Source organism: Nicotiana tabacum, chromosome 6 (genome assembly GCF_000715075.1).
Source record: "Nicotiana tabacum cultivar K326 chromosome 6, ASM71507v2, whole genome shotgun sequence".
NCBI classification, from domain to species: Eukaryota; Viridiplantae; Streptophyta; class Magnoliopsida; order Solanales; family Solanaceae; genus Nicotiana; species Nicotiana tabacum.
This window is the reverse complement of record NC_134085.1, coordinates 216,226,557-216,238,566: the sequence shown is the minus strand read 5'-3', so window position 1 is coordinate 216,238,566 and position 12,010 is coordinate 216,226,557.

The following is a 12,010-nucleotide window of genomic DNA, read 5'->3' as shown; positions in this document are numbered from 1 at the left end:
CCATTTTAAAATTGAAAGCCCTTTTATGCAGGAAAACAGGCTGTGCACAAAGCACATGAGGTGCACCAATGCACATGCTGTGCACGAGTGCACATGCCTTCCAATTCAGAATTTAAACCAAACAATCCTTTTTACATTACTGATCAATTCAAACAACTATAAGTAAACAAAAACTGGTTCTTAATTGACTCAACAAATGCTTAGCAGAAGTAAATCGATTTGTTATTGTTCGGACAGTTGAAACTAATTGACGACACATGTCGACTCGACTATATTAGCATTAACATACACAATCGTAACCAAAAATCCGACATTTAACAGTATCGACCCATAATTCGAATTATACTGACTGAGCAAAGTGGTACTCGAGGAACCAATTGCTCAGTCAACATTTGAAGCTCAATTATTGTACAACAAATACATATGTCTTATCAGAATAGGAGGGGGGATTTTAGACAAACAAACAGAGGTTCAGGCAAAGCGGTTGAAGCACAGTTGATAGAAGTCAAGGACAGAAAACGAACAGACCCTTACAACAATCAAACGAACCAAAACAACTAAGAAAAGAAAGAAACTCACCTTAAACCGCAAAAGATCAAAACCTTAACTCGGACTTGGTCAGGCCTTTCTTAAGGCTGAACGGACTTTAAACGAAGTGTTTCTCAGATGAGAAACACTTTGATTAAAGTCCATTAGACCTTAATCTCTTCGGTTGAACCAGTGATGGAGGAACACAAAACTTTCAAAACTTAGATCTGGGATTCAGGCTTCCCTGATCAGATTCAGACCAAACCAAGTATGGTTTGGTCACGAGGAGGGTCTGGGGAGTGTCTGGTGTGAAGCTGGGGTTGGTTGGTGTAGATCGAGTTTTGACTCGAATCTTCAAATGAAGATTCGAGGACCTGGAGGGTGATTCGAACTAAACGGTTAACAGGTCTATGTTCAGGGTGGTGAGGGGGTTCTATGGTGTTCAGGGCAAGGTCACCGGCGTTCATGCCGCCAGTTTTTCATGGTGAGGAGTACAGGGGCGGCTCTAGGGTTTGTGGGTTTGGGTGAAGACGACGAGGCTGGGGTATTGGATAGGGGGGGTAGGGTACGATTATGAACTTATATAGTTAGTGGGTGGACGGATCTCGACCGTTAGATCAATTTAGATCTACGGTCTGGATCTGGTGGTTAAATGGAACGGTGTCGTTTCAAGTGTTGAGGGTTTGGGTTCGGTCCGGTTGTAAACGGGTCGGGTTCCTCAGTGGGTTGTGGGGAAGTGATCTTGGTCGTTGATCAATCTGAGATCAACGGCCCAGATCACACTGGACTAAAACGTCGTCGTTTGGACGTCCTGGGCATCAGGTGGCCTGGACCGGGCAGGCCTGGGTCTTGGGCTGTTTGTTTGGGCAAGTCCGGAAGGGAAGGGGTCCTTTCTTTATTTTTTTTTATTTATTTCCTTTTTCTTATTTATTTTAAAACAAAACTAAGCCAAAAAATCAAATTAAAATTAAATACACTCAATACAATTATTTGCACACACACTAAAATATTTCAAAACAGGTAAAGTCAAACAAAATAAAATCACGGACGAAGATGCCTATTCATGATTTTCTATTTAACAACCGGATTACGGTTCGAATTATGCAAGACACATATATTTTTTGAATTTTGTTTTAATAAAGTAAATAAATAAAAATGGGCCGAAGTCACAAATAAATCAACAAGGTGCCGCACAGAAATCCAAAAATTGTACAGCAGGGCCAATTATTATTTTTATTTCTTTTTGGAGTGATTGTCGTGCGAAACAAAAATCACGTGCTCACAAAGTGGATATGATAGCTTGCCTTGAAACAAGAGTCAGAAAGCAGAAGGCAAAGCATGTCCAAAGGAAAATAAGCAATGATTGGAAAATTGAGGACAATTATGAATATGCACCAAATGGTAGAATATGGTTAATGTGGAAGGAAGTCAATGTCAATGTAATAGTATTGGAGAAGACAGAGCAACTGATTCATTGTTATGTGCAAGATAAGAACTCTGCTTTCACTTGTTACATAACATATGTTTATGGATTGCATACTGTTTAACATAGACAATCACTATGGGGAAAACTAAGAAGTATACAATTGAATAATAGGAGATTTCAATAGTGTACTAAATATTGATGATAGAATAAATGGTAATCCTGTACAACAAGCTGAAGTAGTAGATTTCCAAAATTGTATTGAAGATATAGGAGTAGGGCAAATTACCAAAAGAGGGGGTGATTTCACATGGTGTAACAAAAGAGATGCTGAAGTAAGGATATATAGTCATATAGATTGGGCCTTTGGGAATGCTGAATGGTTCAACCTATACACTGGTATTGAGACTCAATACATGCTTCCTGGATGTTCAGACCATACACCAATAATGATCAGTACTGAGGTGCAGAAAATGAAAGTCAACAGACCTTACAGACTAATAGAATCAGATTCAAGGAAAGTTAAATGAAGATTATTTTAATGTAGAACTGATAGAGGATGAAAGGAAATGTTTAGCAGATATTGAGAAGTGGGAAGCAGTCAAAGAACAAATATTAAGGCAGAAATCAAGAGCTATATGGATCCAACTAGGAGACCAAAATACAAAGTATTTCCATGCTTGTATGCGAGCTAGACAAGCAAGAAACAAAGTTAACTGCATTTACAATGATACTTAGGTGAAGATCACAGAACCAAAGCTAATCCAACAGGAGTTCATCCAATTCTTCAAGCAGCTGCTAGGGAAAGCAGTAGACCAAATGCCAGGAATTGATCTAACTATAGCAAGAGATGGGCCATGCTTGACAGTGATTCAACAGCAGCAACTGTTAGTTCCAATTACTAATGAGGAGATCAACCAAGTAGTGAGGAACCTACCTAATGATAAGGCACCAGGCATTGATGGATATCCTGCAGAATTTTTCAAGGAGTACTGGTCAATCATAGGGCAAGAAGTTACAGATGTTGTGTAGAACTTTTTTCAAAAAGGAAAGTTAATGAAGGAGGTTAATTGCACAATTGTCACATTGATACCAAAGGTAAAAAATCCCAGTCTTGTTAAGGAGTTTAGGACTATTGCTTGTTGTTCAACACTAAACAAGATCATAGCTAAACTTTTAACAAATAAACTGAAAATGGTGGTGGATTACCTGGTTGGACCTGCTCAGTCTGCTTTTATTGAAGGAAGGAATATACTAGACAATGTGATAATGACACATGAACTAATAAAAGGATATACTCAGAAGAATGTATCACCTGTTGAAGTTTGGCAAATTTTTGTCCCACATCGGTGGGCTCTTGAGTTTTGGGGGGATTTTCCCTCTATAAAAGAATGCCTAATATTTAGGATTTAAACACACCTCTCATTTGCCTTCTCATCTGTTTAAGGCATTTGTATCTTCTCTCTTTAGTATTATTTCACTTGTATTTTTGGAGTGGAATAAAATATTGGTTGTGTCCGAGGAGTAGGAAAAATTAGCCGAACCTCGTAAATTCTAGTGTTCCCTTTATTGTTGCTTTATTGTCTTATTTATTTATTATTTGGTAGCTGTCATAATTTTTGGTATAGTAGTTGTGACTTATTCACACTATATACATTTGGCTTCCGCAACAATTGGTATCAGAGCCAAGGTACTGTCTTAGTATGCTCAGTGGTTGCAGCATAGTCTGATCTTTCACATCAGAAAAGACTTATCTTGGTAACTGTGTCAAGATTCTGTCTTAGTATGCTCTGTGGTTGCAGCTTAGTCTGATCTTCCACACCAGAAAGGAAATAATCTTGATTTGTGTCGTCAGCTATTAAATAATATTTGTGTCAAAGATGGGAGACAATAAACAAGAAGAATCTACATCAAGTGTCAACAATACGTCATCATTGACATCTTCGCTTATGACAAGAATTGTGTCAAATGCGAAATTTGCGGTAGAAATATTTGATGGGTCCGGACATTTTGGGATGTGGCAAGGCGAGGTTCTAGATGTCCTTTTTCAACAAGGGCTAGATCTTGCTATTGAAGAAAAGAGACCAGATGCTATTGGAGAAGAAGATTGGAGAATTATCAATCGTGTTGCTTGCGGTACCATTCGATCCTACCTTGCTAGAGAGCAGAAATATCCATACACAAAGGAAACTTCTACAAGTAGATTATGGAAAGCACTGGAGGATAAACTTTTGAAGAAAAACAGTCAAAATAAATTGTACATGAAGAAGAGACTGTTTCACTTCACCTATGTTCCTGGTACCACGATGAATGAACATATCACCAGTTTCAATAAGTTGGTCACAGATTTGCAAAATATGGATACAACTTATGATGATGGTGACTTGGCCTTGATGTTGTTGGCATCACTTCCTGATGAGTACGAGCACCTTGAAACTACTCTACTCCATGGAAATGACGAAGTTTCTCTCAGAGAAGTTTGTTCGGCTTTGTACAGCTATGAACAAAGAAAGCGAGAAAAACAGAAGGGCGGAGAAGGAGAAGCACTATTTGTGAGGGGTCGTCCTCAAAGCCAAACGAGGACAAAGAAGGGAAGATCCAAGTCAAGATCCAGACCCAGCAAAGATGAATGTGCCTTTTGTCGAGAAAAAAGGCACTGGAAGAAAGACTGTCCGAAGTTGAAGAATAAGGCCAAACATAACAATGGAAAGGCCATTATGGATTCAAATGTAGCTGATTGTGATGATTCAGACTTCTCATTAGTTACAACAGAGTCATCAGCATCATCAGACATATGGTTGATGGACTCGGCTTGTAACTATCATATGTGTCCCAACAGGGACTGGTTCGTGGAATTTCAAGAAGGAGAATATGGAGTCGTCCACACAGTGGATAACAGCCCTCTTACCTCATATGACATTGGTTCAATACGATTAAGGAACCATGATGGAATGATCAGAACATTAACAGATGTTCGATATGTACCGGATTTGAAGAAGAATCTCATCTCTGTGGGAGCCCTAGAATCAAAAGGGTTCAAAATCATTGCAGAAAATGGAGTGATGAGAGTATGCTCCGGTGCACTAGTGGTAATGAAGGCTAATCGGAAGAATAATAATATGTACCGCTATCGTGGCAGTACAGTTATTGGGACAACGACAGTGACATCCAGTGACGACAAAGAGGCAGAAGCAACCAAGCTATGACACATGCGCTTGGGACATACTGGAGGAAAATCCTTGAAAACTTTTTCAGATCAAGGATTGTTAAAAGGAGTAAAGGCTTGCAACTTGGAGTTTTGTGAGCATTGTGTTAAAGGGAAACAGACAAGGGTTAAATTTGGTACAACGATCCATAATATTAAAGGCATTTTGGATTATGTACACTCTGATGTTTGGGGTCCTTCCAAAACACCTTCATTGGGTGGGAAGCACTATTTGTAACCTTTGTTGATGATTTTTCCCGAAGAGTATGGGTGTATACAATGAAGAGCAAAAATGAAGTGTTGGGAATTTTTCTCAAATGGAAGACGATGGTGGAGAATCAAACAGGCAAGAGGATCAAGTATATTCGCACAGACAATGAAGGTGAATACAAAAATGATCATTTCAATAAGGTCTGTGAAAATGATGGCATCGTCCGACACTTCACTGTTAGACATACACCACAACAGAATGGAGTGGCAGAACGTATGAACCGAACCTTGCTGGAGAAGGTACGGTGTATGTTGTCCAATGCTGGCTTGGGCAAAGAATTTTGGGCTGAGGCAATTACATATGCATGCCACCTCATTAATCGTCTACCATCTGCTGCTATTGATGGCAAGACACCATTTGAAAAATGGTATGAAAAGCCTGCTGTAGATTATGACTCTTTGCACGTGTTTGGCTCAACTACATATTATCATGTGACAGAGTCAAAATTGGATCCAAGGGCAAAGAAGGCTATTTTTATGGGAATTACTTCTGGAGTCAAAGGATATCGCTTATGGTGTCCTATGACAAAGAAAGTAATATTCAGTAGGGATGTTACCTTTGATGAATCTGCTATGGTAAATAAGGTAACAGAAGATACCAAACAAAATAAAGGTACTTCTAAGCAGGTGGAGTTTGAGGGAAAATTTATTTTTCCTACACAAGAAGCAGAGGAGGAAACAAATGAAGATTACCCTCTGGAAGGAGAGTCAGTAGAGGAGATTCCAACTCAGGAACCTCAACAACAACTTGAATCAATAGCAACCAGCAGACCAAAAAGAACAATAACGAAACATGTTTGTCTCATAGAGACGGTTGCTTGTGCAACCTCAATTGTAGCTGATGATGTTCCTACCACTTATAAAGATGCTGTCCAAAGTTCAGAAGAAGATAAGTAGAGGATTGCCATGAATGATGAAATACAGTCCCTTCATCAGAATCATACATGGAGATTGGCCAATCTCCCGAAGGGGAAGAAAGCAATTGGGTGCAAATGGGTATTTGCAAAGAAGGAAGGATTTCCTAACCAAGTAGATGTTCGCTACAAAGCAAGATTGGTGGCCAAGAGATATGCTCAAAAGGAGGGAATTGATTACAATGAAGTGTTTTCTCCAGTTGTAAAACATTCATCCATTAGAATTATGTTGGCTTTGGTAGCACAATTGGATTTGGAACTAGTTCAGATGGATGTAAAAACTTTTTACATGAAAACTTGGAGGAGGAAATCTACATGACTCAGCCAGAAGGATTCAAAGTTGCTGGAAAAGAAAATATGGTATGCAAACTTGAAAAATCGTTGTACGGATTGAAACAATCTTCTAGACAATGGTACAAGCGATTTGACGAGTTTATGTTGCGGCAAGGGTACAAGAGAAGCAAATACGATCATTGTGTGTATTTGCACAAGCTTAAAGATGGTTTCTTTGTATATCTTCTCCTATACGTTGATGATATGTTGATAGCTTCCAAGAATTTGGAAGAAATTGATAAATTGAAGAATCAACTGAAGAAGGAGTTCGAGATAAAGGATCTGGGTGAGGCAAAGAAAATTCTTGGCATGGAGATAATTAGAGATAGACGTTCAAAGAAACTCTGTTTATCTCAGAAAGAATATTTGAAGAGAGTACTACAACGTTTTGGCATAGATGACAAGACTAAGCCAGTTAGTACTCCACTTGCTCCCCATTTTAAGCTAAGTACTACTATGTCGCCAATGGATGAAGCTGAACGAGAGTATATGTCAAAGGTACCATACGCAAATGCTGTTGGTAGCTTGATGTATGCAATGGTTTGCACAAGGCCTGACATTTCACAAGTTGTTGGAGTTATTAGCAGATATATGCACAATCCAGGGAAGGAGCATTGGCAAGCTGTGAAGTGAATTCTACGGTATATTCATAATACTGTAGATGTTGGGTTAGTTTTTGAGCAGGAAGACAATCAGTCTGTAGTTGGATATTGTGATTCAGATTTTGTGGGTGATCTAGACAAACGAAGATCAACTACTGGTTATGTGTTTACTTTTGCAAAGGCACCAGTTAGTTGGAAGTCTACTTTGCAGTCAACAGTTGCTTTGTCTACAACAGAGGCAGAGTATATGGCTATTACAGAGGCTGTGAAGGAGGTAATTTGGCTTCAAGGATTGCTAAAGGAACTTGGTGTTGAACAAAAAGGTATCACAATTTTTTGTGATAGTCAAAGTGCTATTCAATTAGCAAAGAACCAAGTTTATCATGCAAGGACGAAGCACATTGATGTTCGGTATCATTTCGTACGAGAAATCATAGAAGAAGGTGGAGTCACGGTGAAAAAAATTCATACTACGGAGAATCCTGCTGATATGCTGACAAAGGTGGTGACTGCGGTCAAGTTTCAACATTGTTTGGATTTGATCAACATTGTTGAAAACTGAAGATTAAAGATGAGGACACAATCAAAATTTGTTATTGAGAGAAAATTGAAGATGTGGAATTTTGCCAAGGTGGAGATTTGTTGAAATTTGGAAAATTTTTGTCCCACATCGGTGGGCTCTTGAGTTTTGGGGGGATTTTTCCCCTATAAAAGAAGGCCTAATGTTTAGGATTTAAACACACCTCTCATTTGCCTTCTCATCTGTTTAAGGCATTTGTATCTTCTCTCTTTAGTATTATTTCACTTGTATTTTTGGAGTGAAATAAAATATTGGTTGTGTCCGAGGAGTAGGCAAAATTAGCCGAACCTCGTAAATTCTGGTGTTCCCTTTATTGTTGCTTTATTGTCTTATTTATTTATTATTTGGTGGTTGTCTTAATTTTTGGTATAGTAGTTGTGACTTATTCACACTATATACATTTGGCTTCCGCAACATCACCTAGGTGTATGATAAAGGTGGACATTAGGAAAACCTATGATTCTATGGAATGGGATTTTTTGAGAACAGTATTACTAGAGTTTGGTGTGCCCTTTAAGCTAGTGGAACTGATTATGACATGTGTCAGTACAGTAAGCTACTCACTACTGTTGAATGGAGGTCTCACTGAGAAGTTTGAAGCAAGGAAAGGCTTAAGGCAAGGTGACCCCATGTCACCTAACCTGTTTGTTCTAGCCATGGAGTACTCAACAGATCCTTGAAAGCTCTGACAAGGATAACAAATTTCAATTTTCATCCTAAATGTAGGAAACTGCAGATTGTCCACATCTGCTTTGCAGATGACCTTCTTATGTGTTGTAGGGCTGATGAAATATCAATGAAGATGCTTATTAGATGTTTCCAACAGTTCTCTGAAGTCTCAGGATTGCATGCTAATATGGATAAAAGTTCATTATATATAGCAGGAGTAAAAAATGAATTCAAAGATAAAATGTTAGCTGAGTTGCAGTTATCAGAAGGGACCTTACCATTCAAATACCTGGGAGTACCATTATCTGCAAAAAAGATCAGGACACAACAATGTATGCCCTTGGTGGAAAGAATTGTGGACAATATTAGAAGCTGGACCTCTAAGTTTCTTTCATATGCAGGCAGCCTACAGCTCATCAAGAGTGTCTTGTTTGAAATGCAGACTTATTGGGCTCAAGTGTTCCTCATCCCTAAGAAGATTGTAAAGATGGTGGATAGCATATGCATGAGGTATCTGTGGACTGGGAGCAATGAAACCACTCAGAGAAATCTTATATCCTGGGAGACTTTGTGTAAGCCAAAAGCAGCAGGAGGACTAAACATAATCAATTATGAAGCATGGAACAAGGCAGCAATAACAAAGCTACTATGGGCATTAGTGACTAAGAAGGATAAACTCTGGATAAAATGGATACATGACCAATATATAAAGAAGCAAGATATAGCAAGTATGGAAGTTCCTAAACAAGCTAGTTGGCTTGTAAGAAAAATATTCAATGCAAGAGAATGGTGGAAAAATGATATGCAAAGAATGCAAGCCTGTGTAAAGAATGGGAAGTTCAGCATCAAAACAACATATGTAAAAAGCAATCCAGAATGGCCAAAAGTGAGATGGAAATCTATAACAATGATCAATGGTAGTCTGCCAAAGCAACAGTTCATAGTGTGGATGACAATGCATAGAAGACTGGCAACAGTGGATAGATTGATGAAATGGGGAGTTCAGGTTGAACAAGGATGTGTTCTGTGTGAAAGAGACTTGACTGAGACTCATGAACACTTATTCTTTGAGTGTTCATACTCAAAGAAACTATGGGAAAGTATGTTAACATGGCAGGGATATCACAGAAGAACTCAAGACTGGGAAGAGGAAGTTAACTGGCTAATCAAGAATGTGAATAACAGAAACCCAAAGAGAGCCATACTTGGAGTTGTGTTTGATGTTGTATGTACAACATATGGATGGAAAGAAACATTAGAAGATTTCAACAATGCAAGAAGACAGTACAAGACAGAGCAAAGGATATTGCTGTCCAAATTCATGTTACTGGACAAAAAAAAAACAAAAATGGAAGCCACTACTGAAAAGGTTAAACAACTATCCTAGTTGTATATAGGATAGTTATATGCTTTGTAATAGAATAGCAACAGAAGAGTTGTATAGGAGATTATAAATGGTTTTTATTTTAAGATCTGCTCCAAAGTCCATAGAGAGCAGATGGTGTAACTTTGCAAAAAAGGTTGGAATAAAAGTTCTAATTTCGACCAAAAAAAAAAGAACGGTAAGACTTTTAATTTAAAAGGGAAGATAGTAAATACGATTTTTCTAAAGATACATTATTTAATTTAGTAAAAAAAATATTACATTATTTAAATTATCAGTAACTTACAAATTGAGAAAATTAATCAAATATTATAGTAGAAAAAATAATGAAAAGAGGGGGATACGGATAATTTTATGATAGTTATATTTTGAATTAATTAAAAATTAAAGATAAATTAATAACTCTCCAAAATATTATTGATAAATTTAGACAATTGGAGAATTTTGAATAGTATAACATAAGTTTTAAGAATAAAAATATTTCTAGAGTAAGAAAATATATATCCATGTTATATTAAAAGAGAAGTAGTATCAAATATTAGGTCAATTGACAAGATTATAAAAATCACATTAGTAAATAAATAATACCACATACTTGCTAATTTAATAAAAAATAAATAAGGGACAATAATTTATTTGATTACTATATGATGTGTATCCTTTGATTTTGTATAGATTTGTTATATTTCTGCATACTAATAAGAAAATAAAAACTAATATTTATTAAAATAAAAATATATTAGTTCATAATTTTATAAGATTAATATTCTGTCAAATCAAGTTTTACACTGTAAAAATAAATGTAATAAATATATTAAATTGAAAAATAAGAATTTTTTAATTAAAATAAAATAATTTGAATTTGTATAACTATTAAAAAATAACGTTTGCATTATGATTAAGCAAAGTGGCAAGCTATTATAAAGCCATTTGGCAATTTAGGACAATATATATAATAACATTTACTTTAAAATGAAAGGTAAGATTTTTTTTTTAAATTTAGATGGGAAGATAGCAAATAACATTTTTCTAAAGATACGACATGCTGATATCTATTAAAGGAATAACATGTGCATTATGGTTAAGCCAAGTGACAAGCTATTATAAAGTCATTTGACAATTTAGGATAATATGTATAATAACATTTAATTTAAATTGAAAGGAAGATCTTTTTTAATTTAAATGGGAATATAGTAAATAAGATTTTTCTAAAGATACGACCTACTGCCCTATTTTAACTAATAAATAAAAAATTGAGTTTAAAGAAAAAAAAATAATACCCCTATTTTAACTAATTTTAAAGATATAGATTATGTATTATAAGCTCCCTCCTTAAGTCAAGTGGCAGTTACAAAAAAGCCACATGGCATAAAAAGTTAATAATTAGTTATTTAGTTATTGATTATTATTTTTAAATTTAAATATCTATAAAATAATAAAATAAAATATTTAATAATAAAAAACATAAATTATAAAAAACTGTCCATTCAAATCTATATCTATACATAAGATAAGCATATTATATATAAATAAATTAATAATTCTTAAAAATACTGGTAGTTTTTTTATACAAATAATAAAAGGCTTAAAAGACTTATCTCTTTATAGTTTTGATGAATTTAAAATTTTAATTCAGTAAAAGAAATATTACATTATTTAAATTATCAGTAACTTACAAATTGAGAAAATTACTCAAATATTATAATAGAAAATAATGACGAAAAGAGGGGGATAAGGTTAATTTTATGATAGTTATATTCTGAATTAATTAAAAAAATAAAAGATAAATAAATAACTCTCAAAAATATTATTGATAAATTTAGACAATTGGAGAATTTTGAACAGTGTAACATAAGTTTTAAGAATAAAAATATTTCTAGAGTAAGAAAATACATATCCATGCTATATTAAAAGTGACTAGGTAGGGATAGCCCATGCCAGCACGGGCCCAATATATTGGATATTTAGCCTTTTCTTTTTCAATTGCAGCAATGATAGTAAACAAATCCAAATAGATAATCATAATCAAAAGAGTTTTCCATACAACATGAGCATAATTTTATTTTTTTATTTACAATATGTGCAAAAAGTACGTAAGAACG